Genomic DNA, 14839 nt, shown 5'->3' with positions numbered 1-14839 from the left:
TGGCAAACTTGGCGTATGGACACATCCAATTTTTCTAACTGTGCTTGCACAAATATTATCTGAGGACTGTGGAATCTCGACCACGATACTTGAAAAAACTGAGACGGTTCATTGATAAATGCACATTGCGTACGTCTTTTTAAAAAATGGCTGTGGCTTAGCTAAGGTTAAGCCCAGGATGCGAAGCATACTAGCCTTTATTTTAACGCGACAGCGTTAAGGAGCTCGTTTCGCAAAAAAGCCGGTGTCGTCGGCGTCGGCTCAGGCGTGCGGCGCTTGCTCAGGCGCACATTTCGTTGTCGCGCCGAACGCTGCGTTGCTCGACGCTCACCGCGTCCGATGCGGGGCGCGTAGTCGCTGCGCCGTAGCAAAACCACCTAGAAACAGTCTCTGTAGCACGACGTAACCTTCGCTTCTCATTCCAACGAGCAGCTCTGTCTCCAGGAGGCATCTCACCTCGTGAGTGTCTAGCAGAGGCAAGCGCAGCTGCTTATATACCACCGCGACGCCGCGAGCGACGGCGCGAGTGGGAGCCCCGTTTCTCCTCTGTCGTGACGTCACGGTGTCACGTGGTCAGCCTTGAAGGCGACGCCGCGAGCGACGGCGCGAGTTGGAGCCCCGTTTCTTCTCTGTCGTGATGTCATGGTGTCACGTGGTATTGACGGCGACACCACCGCGCCTGAGGAGCTGGGTTGAGCTCTAGTAATATGCTTCGCATAAAATTCATAAATCTTTTAAGATGTCTGAACCGTAAGCATGCGTAACCTGCAATCTAGGGTGGGTATATGTGCTTCCTGATATAAAACAACGTTGGCTACAAATCTAGGTAGCCCGAGGCATGATCGTAGAGCTTCTATTTCTAAAAGTATGAGAGATTTAATTTTGTAGGCGGGGCCACCGGCAAATATTACGCAATCGAATTCTAATATGGGCTGAACATACATTTTAGATATAATTAGTAAGGTGTCCCTGCGTAGTCAAGAGCGATGGTGGGTGAGCCGACGGAGCATAGCTACGGCACGTTCTGCCTTTGTTTTAATATGGCCAATGTAACTACGCCAGGTGAGCTTGTCATAGTAAATAACACCAAAGTACTTTCTTCGAGAACTTGAGGAATTATTCCCTCTCGTAATTGTTAAGATATATGCACCTGGGCAGTTAATGGAAATACCTATGCTCCACTTTTGCTAATATTTAACGACATACATAACCCCTCTAGCCATGTCTCGGGCATTCCTAAGTGATTCTGCAATGACTATTAGAGTGAATGTATATCATTTGTGGATGTAAAAAGTACGATATCGTCTGCATAAACATGAACGTGTACTTCTGGAGACGAAAGAATTGTGCTTAGCAAAATGTTAAATAATATAGGGTAAAGAACGCGACCCTGTGGTGCACATCTGGTCTGCTTGTGTTCGGACGTCGAAATACCGTGTTGGTGACAATAAAACACTCTATCCCTTATAAATGCATGTATAGAAGCGGTTATATATCTTGGGAAATTAGTAGGCTGAAGCTTATCGCATAGAATACAATGTTCTACAGAGTCGTATGCTTTTGATACATATATACATAGATGCCACGACGCTGCTGCTATGCATCCCTACTCACGCAGAACACTTGTACAGGTGCTGCTGCTACTTTTCCTGGACAATCTACCGAGTCGACCCCGCTGTCTGGATGGGCCCATGATGAACGTTTGGATGAACGATACCAGCGCCTTCATAACGGAACCGTCTGCGGATTGCTGCCCGCCTTTGGGTTGCCTGCATCACATTGCCTCGCCAACGCTGGAAGCCACTACCATGTTCGTCGGGCAACAAGGGGCCACGTCACTTATCTGGCCGCTTGAAAAAGGAGGGATTCCTGCGGACACCGTATGCCACGACACTGCTGCTATGCATCCCTACTCACGCAGAACACTTGTACAGGTGCTGCTGCTACTTTTCCTGGACAATCTACCGAGTCGACCCCGCTGTCTGGATGGGCCCATGATGAACGTTTGGATGAACGATACCAGCGCCTTCATAACGGAACCGTCTGCGGATTGCTGCCCGCCTTTGGGTTGCCTGCATCACATTGCCTCGCCAACGCTGGAAGCCACTACCATGTTCGTCGGGCAACAAGGGGCCACGTCACTTATCTGGCCGCTTGAAAAAGGAGGGATTCCTGCGGACACCGTATGCCACGACACTGCTGCTATGCATCCCTACTCACGCAGAACACTTGTACAGGTTAGTTATTTGGAAACTAAGTGTTACCGGGACAATAATGTTCGTCTCTTTGCGGTGTCGTGGCCCCCTGGTGTAATTGATTATGTGAAGTATGTGCGCGCGGCTGTGTTGTACTTTTGGCGCCTTTTGGTTCTCGCGGGTGACGTGGAGGTAAACCCGGCCCCTATGACAAAAGCACAAGAAGATAAGCTTGATGCCGTGGCAGCAACAGTTCAGCGTCTTGAAGCGAACAACTTAAGCCTTTCTGAGTCTATAAATAAGGTCCTGCACATCCACGTCACCCTTGAGAACGACCTTAAACTGTTAACCAAAAGGGTTACGGAATTGGAGTCCAAACTTGAAACACTACCTTCTAATCAGCCTGTTTCTAATGAAAATACTGACATCTCTAAAATTCAGGACAAGGTGGACGACCTGGAAAATCGCTCAAGGCGGTCAAACGTGTTGTTTTTTGGCATTAATGACAGTGATGCAGCTGAGCCTTGGGAAAACTCAGAGCGGCATGTGAGGGAATTTTGCTCTCAAAAGCTTGGCATTGCTGTTACCTCCGTTGCCAGAGCTCACCGCTTAGGACGTTTTTCGACAGACAAGAAGCGACCCATCATTGCTAAATTTTATAATGAAAAAGAAGTCGAATCTGTCCTTAGTCTTGGCTACAAACTAAAGAACACCAATTTAAGTATATCACGCGATTACTCTGAGGCAGTTCGGCTGAAACGCCGTGTACTGTGGCAGTTTTCTAAAAGGATAAGGAGGGAGGGGGACCGCATTCGTCTGTCGTTCAATAAACTTCGTGTGAACAATGATGTTTATCTCTGGGATACCACTGGCAATCGGGCTGTGCGTGTGTCCGAGTCTTCTACCGAATGACACAATCAAAGTCACGATGATGCTTCCGATCGTGCACCACCATCATTGTCGGGACCGAAGTGTTTAGATAAGATGTGTTTCCTATACACTAACATCAGAAGCGTTACGGCGAAAAGTGTTGCCCTCTCCTCCCTTATCGACTCCACTGGAGCCTCGATATTAGCACTGACTGAAACGTGGCTTAACGATTATATTGCCGACGATAACATCCTTTCATGCGAATCAAGTTTTAATTTTTTTCGATGTGACAGAAAGGACAGGAGAGGAGGTGGCGTCCTTATTGCGGCGAAGCAAGAACTCATTATCGTACCAGTTGTTCTTTCCTCTTTTCTGGAATGTATATTCATCTCGATAAAGTGCATTACTACCAATATTATTGCTGGTGTGTTGTACCGTCCACCTGACCTGAACGATGGGTTTGCTGACGAATTTTGTCGCCTACTGACTGATGTGTGTACGCGTTTTCCAAATTCCGTCCTAATTATCTTTGGTGATTTTATTTCCCCAGTATCAATTGAGACATTCTATCTGTCTCACCAAGTGATAAGGATGCGCACGCTTTTCTGCAGTCTTGTCTAGATTTTCACCTAACTCAGCTCATTACAAAGCCCATGCGATCCACAGGTACCACTGCCAACATTCTCGACCTGATCCTAACCAATAATCCCGATGCTTTTTCTAAAATATTTCACCTTAGTGGTCTTTCTGACCATGACATCATTACCGGGTGCATAAATCACCGTATGCTTGACAGGAAAACTACCTCAAAGCTGATCAGGTGTTATAACAGGGCTAATTTTGACCAGATGAATCTCGAATTAACCACTTTTTCTGGGCGGTTCTTAGCCGAATGTACTTTCCGTTCCATTGAACAGAACTGGTCGCTGTTCAAAACAACCCTACTTAACCTCATTACAAGATTCATACCGGTTATCTCAATTAGGTGCAGTAAAAGAGCGCCTTGGTTCAACGAGCGGCTGCGAAGAGCCAATAAAAAGAAAAAGCGTTTGTATAGGCAGGCAGTTGCTAACAACCTATTAACTACGTGGGAAACCTACAGGAAAAGCGACAAGGATTACCAAATAATGCTGAAAGCCACCCGGCGCCAGTTTTTCAGTGACGTCTTACCCACTATGTTATCTAATAATCCCCAAAGATTTTCGAGCGTAATTAACCCACATTCACGCCCCATTTCATCCTTAACAAATTGCAATGGTGATCAGCTGGATGATGCCCATTCTGCTCAACTCTTTAACAACGCTTTTTCGTCTGTTTTCACTCATGAAGTCATTACCCCTTCCTTAGCACTCAGTTCACTTCACGATTATTCCATGCCCTCTATAGTTATAAGTGATGGTGGTATTCTTTCTTTATTAAATAACCTTAAAGATACTACAAGCACCGACCCGCTTGGCTTTAACTACAAAATTCTTCGAAATATATCTCAGAGTATTTTCCAAGTCCTTTCTGCACTTTTTTCTCAGTCTTTATCATCTGGCTGCATCCCTCATGACTGGCGAGTAGCTAAAGTAATCCCAATTTTCAAATCTGGCAGCCGCTCTGATCCCCTAAACTTTAGACCCATTTCACTGACTTGCACCTTCTCAACGCTCCTTGAACATGTCATACACACCCATATCATTAATTATCTTGAAGATCACAACATCATATATAAATATCAGCACGGTTTTCGCAAGGGATTTTCTTGCGACACTCAGCTTGCTGGATTTACTAATGACTTATTTACTTTAGTAGACGCCGGGTTTCAAATCGACGCTTTGTTTCTCGATTTTTCTAAGGCATTTGATCGGGTCCCCCACCATAGACTACTACTCAAGTTATCGCATCTCAATGTTCACCCTCAGGTTTTAGCATGGATTAAAGACTTCCTCTCATCTCGCGTTCAGTTCACAGCTGTTAATGGTTCTAACTCTTCGATGGCTCAAGTCACATCCGGTGTACCCCAGGGGAGCGTGCTTGGTCCCCTGTTCTTTCTAATATTTATTAATGACCTACCCGATTGTGTATCTTCCCAAATCAGACTGTTCGCGGACGACTGTGTTGTGTACCGAGCCATTAAATGTGAAACTGACCACCAATTTTTACAAACTGACCTCGATTCAATTAACACTTGGTGTTCATCGTGGCTAATGATGCTAAACCACTCTAAGACAAAGCTGGTCTCCTTTACAAGAAACTCTTCCCGCATCCCAACTGCATACACTATTAATCACGTAACAGTTGAGACAGCTTCTACTTACAAATATTTAGGGGTTCACCTTCAGTCCGACTTAACCTGGAACTATCACATCGATCTGATTTTAGCAGCTGCTAACCGTTCTCTTGGCCTCTTAAAACGTAACCTTCGACACGCTCCAGCGCCTGTGCGTAAACTTGCTTATACCACCCTAATCCGTCCGAAAATCGAGTACGCTTCAGCCATATGGGACCCGGATCAAACCTACCTCATAGATAACATCGAATCCCTGGAGAACCGTGCTGCTCGTTTCATTTTTTCAGATTCATCACGTTTCACTAGCGTCACATTGTTAAAGGCTCGTGCCGGTCTTGATAACCTTTCCCATCGTCGCAAACTTGCTCGCTTAACACTTTTTCACAAAATTTACCATCATCCGTTGCTTCATGACGATTTCTTTCAATTACCATCGGCGGTCTTTCCACGCCGTGACCATCCTTTCAAGATCAAACGCATCATTTGCCGCACTTCATCTTTTGCGAAATCATTCATACCCAAAACAATTATTGAGTGGAACCAGCTGCCTGCTTCAATCGCAACTGAAATGAATTCGTCCAAATTTCATGAACTTCTAAAAAATGAATGTGATGAGTAGCTTTTCTCTAGTTTTGTTCCATTACCGCAATGTGTTTGATTTTTAATATATATATACATTTTTTGTGTTCTGTTTACTACGTCGCGTTTTTTTTTCATTATGTCTCATTGAGTGTTGTTGTTCTGTTTTTTTTTTTATTCTTTGCCTATTCCTTGAATACGCTTCTCTAGATGTTTGTTGAATTTTTGTCACGCCCCTATGTAATACCCTCGTTGTGAGGGCCTTTAGGGGTTTCTTGAAATAAATAAAAAATAACGTCACCAAAGCAGCACACTCTCGTTTGCAGCCAGCAAGTTTAATGCGGCCCACTAAATCTACATGAACACACCATATGGAGTGGCCGGGACGAAATCCAATTTGACAAGGACTGAGAAAGGTAGCATCTTGCATCAAAATTGTTATATGGCCGTGAACAACCCTTCCTATTGTCTTGACGACATTGGAAGTAAGAGAAATTGGTCTTATGTTGTCTACCTCAAGTCCAACTGATTTTTTCTTCAATAGTAGAATAATTTTACCTACTCTCCACTCTCTTGGAAGCCTTGGAAGAATTTTTCAGAGAGAAATTTAATATAGTTAGCAGGTCCTAAGGCGCATAATCAAACAAACGTTTTGTCATTCCTGTGTAATTCCATCTGGACCTTGGATGACGCCGGTAAAGAACTGATAAAGCTTTCAAGCTCTGTCATTGTTGCTGTTACAAAGTCGTCTCCCAAAGGAGGTTTCTTTAGTCCTATCAGCAATTTATGTTTGAAACGTTGCGCAAGTCCTTGAGCAAATATCTCAAGTGATTTTGATAATTATTTGGTAGATAGAACGACAGCGTCGACATTCACGGGCGCCGGTATAACATTACGAGATCGAAGAAACTTGAACAAGGCTTTTTATTGTTTCAATTGTCACTTACAGCGCATACATAGACGAGGGACAAAAAAGGACGACGAAGAGAAGCGCTGACCAAAACTACTAATGGCTTCTTTGACAACAACCAGGAGTGCCTGATGCGGAATAGAACAACACAAGTCTTTTATGTCTATGGACATAGCCTTCAATGGGACATCAGAATGTTGAGAAATATAGTGTATAACCTCGAAAGATTCTTTAACCAGCAACGGATCATTAACATCTAGCTTCTTAAGCTGATAATGAAGCCACCAGGAAAGATAATATTGCTACGTGCATTTTTCCGAAATAATGACATGGAAGGCCGTTTCTGGCTTGTGGGTTTTCGCCGAGAAAAACGTCCGAAGGGCCAACCCTTCCTTGCTCTCTACAGATTGTGCAAGATTGCCTAGATTCAATTCCAGTAATATGCGTTTTGCCTGCGATTTTACCCCCCTCGGATCAATATCAGTTCGCTTAATAAAGACAGAATGAATGGAAGCTTTCGCTTTTTACAAGAAATTGTTTCTAGTTGTGACGAAAAACTCACCTTCTTTGTCAGCTGCTGCAAGACAAAGGCCATTGTCTGTGAGGTAGGAACACACCCTTTCAACAGGAAAAGGAGCAGGTAAAAGGCAAAAAAAGATATTTGTCCAGGGAAGCACAATAAGAACAACAGTTTTACTGACTGTCGTATGGGTGTGGTTTATGAAATTGCCCTTAGCTGTGGCCAGTTCTACGTAGGGCAAACGGGACGTTGTATCAATCAGAGGCTAATGGTAGTTAACATTAAAGGTCGTTAACCGGTGGATCGCCTTCTAATCTTAGCCTACATAGCCAAGATTGTAACTGCATGCCCGAGTTAGATGAATGCGCGATATTGTACAGGCATAAGAATGAAGATACGCGTCTTGTGGTAGAGGCTTGGCATATCTATAATGGTGGAAGTGCATGCGTGAGTCAGCCTTCGATTACTTTACATAAGGAAGAGATTATGTGCCTTAACAGTCATCTCTCACGTAGACCGGCACATGTACCCGACTGACACGTGGTGATACCATTCCTGAGCTTACGCATATGAGTTTGTGTCTTTCTTTTTTCGCCTCAGTATTCCCTTCATTTGATAGTCGGCGTTCGTGGTGTCCGCTTCTCTACTCTTGTGTCCTGTCTGCACGACTCACCTCTTTTTTACAGGATAGTCCTTTTTCTAGCCCATCTTCCTGGATAGGTTTTCCTTAGAAGTTTCGACACGTGTAATATTCCTCCGCGAGCTGCGCTGCCTTCTCTAGGTCTATCTCTGGGAGCCTGTCCTGCAGCCAAAGTCTAACTGCCTCTCGAAGAACTCGGTAAAACTGCTCCAGTGCTATGCATTCAAGCACCTTGTCCGGGTCGCCATACACTTCTGCACTTTTGAGCCACTCTTTTAAATTAGACTTTAACTCTTACGCGGACTGAGTGCGCAACTCGCTGCCCCTTTTTGCTTGTCTAAAGCGCTGTTGAAATGCCTCGGCAGAGAGGCGGTATTTGTGAAGAAGCGCGGCTTTTACCTTCCCATAGTTCTCGTAGTCTTCTTTAGACAAGCGTTCGAGAATTTCCGCGGCCTCTCCTGGGACAACCGAACGAAGTTTTTGAGACCAAAGGCTTTCCTCCAGCTCTATATTTTCACACGTGCGTTGGATATTCACGAGAAAAAGTGCGATATCACCGCTTATCCTGTACGGTAACATCAGGTCCTGTATTCTCAGTTTAGGCATATCGTCTCCGCAGGACAGGGGACTTGAACGCGCCGAGCTGATTTGAATTTGCCCTATTTCCAGTTCTCTCATTTTAGGAGCATGATCTCATTCTTCGCGCCTTTTTCCCCTCCTCTGCCACGTCGCGCCTTTTCTGCTCTTCTGCTTCCTCGAGCCTTTTTTTCTTGCTTCTCCTCTCAAGAATGTCTCCCCAAACCTCTTCCACTTCCTCCTCAGTTACCTCTTGTGGCTTCAGAACGTGAAGAATGGCTTTCTTTCGCTTTGCCGTGGCAACCGAGATGCCCATCTCCCGACAAACATCAAGAAAGTTCTGTATCCGGAGCTTCTCTATCGCGACCTGACGGCTCATCTTCGGTTTTGCCTCTAAATTAGCTTTGCTTCCGAAGCCGGAAAGGTCTGAAGCGAACTAAGACAAAACCACTACAACCCTCTCAGAATACTTGAGCAATTCTGCTTAGCATTTACGTGTGGACAAAAGTCTGGCGGTGCGAAAGTCAAACGTCGGGAACTCACTCCTTCCAAGGTAGCTGACGCCGGTGGTCCTCGTAGCTGTCGCATATCCAGCTTTTCTGGACACGTACCAACTAGCGCCCCTAGCGGGCCCGGCACGAAGCTAGCGCGTTTTCAATGGAACGAGCGGGTTTTTTGCGAATAACAAAAGCTGCAGGCCGATTATTGAAAAACGCAGGTGACAAACGTGTTCTGGAAGACAGTCCACACTAGCCAAATGCAGTGATCACTCTATGGCATGTAAAAATTTTGTTCCCACAGCAGTTAAAGTTTTAGCAATGGAAGCCTATGGAAACGACGAAAATTTGTGCTCGATTTTTGAGGCAAGAACGATGACTGTAATAAAACTATCCCGTCTATCGTAATACGCAGTGGAGCGTATGTAGTCCGGAGACTCAGCTTTCGATTGATGCCTCTCTCGACTCTCCACATATGGCGTAAGACTGTTCCCGAAAGCGATTTTTGTACCATTGTCGTGAAAATTGCTGTGGTATCTATAAAAGCATAAGCGTACCCCTTGGCGAAGCCTCGGTAGCCGTGGCCGAGTGGTAGAATAGCGAGCACCTTTCGTCCCGCATGACTGCGGCCATGGTTCGATTCCCCCTTCACAGCGTTTTTTTTTTTTGTAAGCAGCATAGGACCTAGTTTTGTAGTCTTTCACTAGATGGCAGAATCACAAAACCCAAGATTTGCTTTCGGTTTTGGTTTTTCAGCAGCGCATTTTTTGAAAGCCGCATAGGGCTTATAGTCTCCTACCAAATGGCATAAACACAAAACTCAAGAATTGCTTTCGGTTCTGGTTTTCCAGTGGTGCTCTTGAAATATTATGCTTTCTGTTTTTCCTTCATAAAACGTAGCAGTATCGTGTTCATTTGTTAAGTCATCGCTTTTATGAAGGTTTTATTCATTGGACAAAATAACTAGAAGCTTGCGCATGGCTTTGGGTTATGAAAAAAAAAAAAACTTTCGTGCTTTCTAGCGTGGAACCTGCAAAAACAAGATGGCTATTCTTATTGCGTTCTTCTGGAAGGTCCGTTTTCTTCGACTTTCGGCTGTCCTAATGGCACACACTCCGAGCGAATGACGTCCAGCAGTGCCACAATGTTACCCGGTGGCCAGTGCCATTCCTATGCAACATTCGTGTGGAACAAAGGGTCTGCTAGGCTGAGTCGCTGCCCGAACGTTAATTATTTCTAAATATTCATCCAAATAAGAAATGCACCAACTAGGAGATGTGCAGTGTCTGGATTAGTAGCTACTGTTAATGTGTTCCCTACAGCCAAGTGGTATCAATCCGTAGGTGTGGCCGTAAAAAACCATTTGAATAAATGTCCTTCGTTTGGTGCATTTGCTTTTAATGCGCAGCATTCTTTGTCGAGTACCCCAGCAATTTGGTAGCAAAATCGTGCAATATCGTACCTGTAACGCCAAAAGCTTGACGCATTTCCCATATAAATATATAGGTCTTCATAAAAAGGGTTTGGGTGACCAACTTGAAATTGGAAGTGGCATCAACAGAAATTTGGGCCAAGGTGAATTTAGCAGTGATATGGGAGTGGCCCTACCTAATTTTGGGGTGAAATGGTAGTGAGCCAAGCTGAATTTGAGGCTGATATGGGGGTGACCCAACCTAAATTTGAGGTGATATAGGGGTGGGTAAGCCTAAGTTTGGGAGAATATGGGGGTGGGCCAGCCTGGATTTGGGGATGATATGGGGGTGGGAGAACCTAAATTTGGGGGTGATATGGGGGGTGGGCCACCCTAACCATGGGTGTGATATGGGGCTGGGCCAAGCTGAATCGAGGGGGGGGGGTAGGGGGGCCATCCTAAATTTGAGGTGATAGACGGGTGGGCCAGGCTAAGTTTGGGGCTGATATGGGGGTGGGCCAACCTGGATTTGAGGATGATATGGGGGTGGGCCAACCTAAATTTGAAGGTAACATGGGGACGCGCTAACCTAACCATGGGGGTGATGTTTGGGTGGGCCAAGCTGAATTGGGGGGGGGGGGGAAGGTGATGGGTGGACTAACCTATATTGGGGTATGATTTGCGGTGGGCCATCCTAAATTTGAGGTGATCGAGGGGTGGGCCAGCATTAGTTTGGGGCTGCTATGGGGGTGGGTCAACCTCGATTTCCAGGTGGTATTGGAGTGGGCCAATATAAATTTGGCGGTGTTGTGGAGGCGGGCCAATCTGTATCTGGGGCTGATATGGGGTTGGTCCTACCTAAATGTGGGGGCAATCTCGGGGTCGGTCAATCTGAACTTGAGGGTGATATGGGGGTGGGCCAAACTAAATTTTGGGGTGCATCGACTGGAATTTCGGGGGACGATTTATGGAAATTCGTGGGTGGACCAACTTGAAAATTAGTGGTGGCCCAATTGAAATTGGGGATGGGCCAACTCCAAGTTTAAGGCTGGGCGAAAAACAAATCGGGCGTGGCAGACTTAAAATTGGGGGGTGGGCCAATTTTAATTTGAGGGTGTGCCAACTTGAAATTTGGGGGTGGGCCTATCTAATGTTTGGGGCTGGGTCAATTGAAATTTGGGGGGCCTGTTTACGAATAGTTAGACAACACCAGTGGTGTTTCTGCATCTTTTTCATCATCGCAAAGTATGTATATTAATAATTTTTACTTAATACTCCTCAAGGTGAGCTACCACTCGAGCCTTCCCAGCCCACTGGGCTGATAATGTCACAGAAGTACTCTCATCGTGACAACTGCGACGTTCAATGCGGAGATCATATGAACAAATCGCAGACTGAGCTGACCATTTTCACACCAATGTCATTGCTCACACTACTCGCTCGTGCTAGAGGCAACACAAGCTGACAACTATCATAATTCAACTTTCACTCGCACGCTAGTCGACACGCTCTCAGCGCACTATTTCGCCAATCATTGGATAGAGCCTTGCTGGATGTTTTACTGTCATGTTGCGTCGTTTTTCGCGAAGGCCGTCTCCCGAAAAGAGAATAGATTTTAGAGATTGACGAGGCAAGCTAGTATATAACTCATACGAAGCAAATGTATAAACGGTTATAGTGATTTTTCAAAAATGAATATAAGTAAATAAGATTTCAGATGGTATTGTTTCGACCGGGCATGACAACGAGTTTTTCCCGCCTGTCACAGTGCTTTGACCGAAAACCTAATCATTTTGCTCAAACGTGTTGCCCAATACTACATGTGCTAAATGTAGAAAAGTGCGGTGCGTGGTCACAGCTTCAAAGCCAGTCTATCTTGTGTACGGTTGTTGATATAGTAGTAATGTGGAGTTTTCTTCTTTATAAGAGCACAAAAAGAAATATATAACAGATGGTAGCTAAGCGCAAAGTAAATTGGAAGATCTGAAACCAGCAATTATTTTTAATTTGTGGATTGGTCTTCTCCGCCGGTAGATCGCTGTCGCATTACTTCAAAGAATTTTGTTTGTGTGCAACTGCAGCAAAAACGAAAATACTACCATTTCATTGCCAGGACCTTTATGCCCTCCACACACACAAGAAGGACACCAGATAATTGGCAATATCTGTTTATAAACTGACACTGTTTTGCTAATTTCAGTGTAGCGTGGTGCCTGCGGACGGAGTATTTTCTTAGTATCAGTCCAGTGTTAGCAGTGAGAAGCAGTTCGGTCTACCATTCCCATGAGGGCATACTAGCCATTGTAGCGCTTTACTGTAGGACAAATTAAGTGCTAAAAACTTGGTGTGGTTTCTCCTTTCCGCAGGTCATCCATCCATTCTGTTATGGTGACGATCAACATTGTGTCCGTCAGGCCTCCTCCTCATTTTTAGCTTCACCATCGCGAGAGTGGACAGAGAAAGGAAGCTTTCTTCACAATCAGCCCTAGCGGGATTCCACCACTCGTAACTGCTGCAATTTGCATTCAGTGACTGGGCATGCTAAGCACATCCTTAGTTTCACAATGACTAGAGTACGCAGAAAAAGTAGAGCTTTGGTCGCTATCACTACCACGAACCCATGTCAATGCAGATATAAGTACTTGCAGGGGCTGAGTATGCTAATCTCTCCGCTACCACCTGCTTCCACCACCTTAGATTTTCCAGGCATACCTGCTTCTTGTTTTCATCGCAGACGCATGCAGGATAAACGCGGATTACTAAAAACTCTCAGTGCCCTTCCACTCTGTGAAGAAACATGACCTGCAAAGCTGTGTATGTGGGTCCCTTAATGGTGAACTGCACCTCCACCGTATGTCGGTCCCGCATTGCACTGTCTTCGGGATCGGCCCACGTATGGGGAAAGCTTAACGCCTGCTTCACCTCCGCCGCGGGTCTTCCCGGCATGGCGTTACATTCGGGATCAGCCCACATATGGGGAACGCTGAACGCATGCTTCACCACCGCTGCGGGTCGGGCCGGTATTACGCTACCTTCAGGATTTGGCTCTACACGCGGACGCGATCGTGTAGAAAGTAGCCCTTAAGAGGAAGCTTTAGCTCTGGTGGTCCTATCTAAATAAATGTAAAAGGAGAATTCGTTTTTCTCGACAGCCACTGCATCTAATTTGACAAGGTTTGTTGCATTTAAAACAAGAACTGAAAATCTAGTGTCTGTTGGTTTCGAATTCTTGAATTAGGTCATCATTTGTTTATTCAAAATTGTCCAAAATTACAAATTTTAAGAAAACGAAACCATCGAGTTTACAACTCTCTTTCGGCAAAGAAAACTGATATCAAAATTATGTACATTGCACCTAACAGCACATCTAAAGCAGACAAAATTGATATATTACGCATGAATCTTAAAAAATTTAGTAATATGGAAATACAGCTTTTCCACAACCCTTGTTCACAACGTAACGACTTCACGTAAGATATAAATCGGCATATTGGAATTGTCTAATGGATGCTGTTTACAGAACCGCGATATCAGTTCTTGCTCTCGAGTTAATAATTTGTAAACTTCGTGCTTGTGTACTTTTCGCACTTTCGAATTGTTGAATATCTTTTACCAAAATTCAGGCCCTAAATAGAAATTCCGCTTCCAATAGTCACTAGAATTTACCTTTCTCTCCCGAATCCAACAAATTTCATTAAAATCGGTCCAGGGGTTATCAAAGAAAAGCGTTTCGGCGTTTTACATCTATTTGAATAGGCCGAGTCGGAGAAGGGCCCATGTTAAAGCTTCCTCTTAACGACTTCGCTGTAAAAAAAAGAATAAAAGAATAAAAGAGAACAAAAACGCTGCATCCATCAATATCGCCGGCTCAGATTTCGTCATGATGGCACCGTCCCCATCGCCACGGCTCCGTGAGCAGCTACCAAGCTGTTCACTTTCGTTATCTTCCTTCCCTCGGCGGCCGCGCATTGTCTTGATGCCAGCGGTGCGCTAAATCTGCACCATCATTCAGTCATGCATCGCTTCTGCGACCAAGCAAGCTTTCGGCGGCACACGTACACTGTCGCATTGACACCAAAACTTTAAACTGCTTGCTTTCGAGAAAACAGCATGAATAAAAATGGAATGCGACTATAAGGCCACGTGGAATATGTTCGCAGGGCCATACTATTGATGACAGCATCCCGAAAGGCTAGATGTGGTCAGGTTGGCTTTACAGGTTTGGAAGGAATGACTGACGGTCTAGCTGCTTCATTATCACATAAACAGCGCTTGAAGTTGTTAGCGCAGTTTGTGTGTGGTTCCTCCTTTGTGTCCCGTCGTGAACTGTTGTTCTTTCTGTGGCTTTACAGATGTTCCTTCTCTG

The sequence above is a fragment of the Dermacentor albipictus genome, chromosome 8, assembly GCF_038994185.2.
Source record: "Dermacentor albipictus isolate Rhodes 1998 colony chromosome 8, USDA_Dalb.pri_finalv2, whole genome shotgun sequence".
NCBI classification, from domain to species: domain Eukaryota; kingdom Metazoa; phylum Arthropoda; class Arachnida; order Ixodida; family Ixodidae; genus Dermacentor; species Dermacentor albipictus.
Note: the sequence above shows the minus strand (reverse complement) of the source record.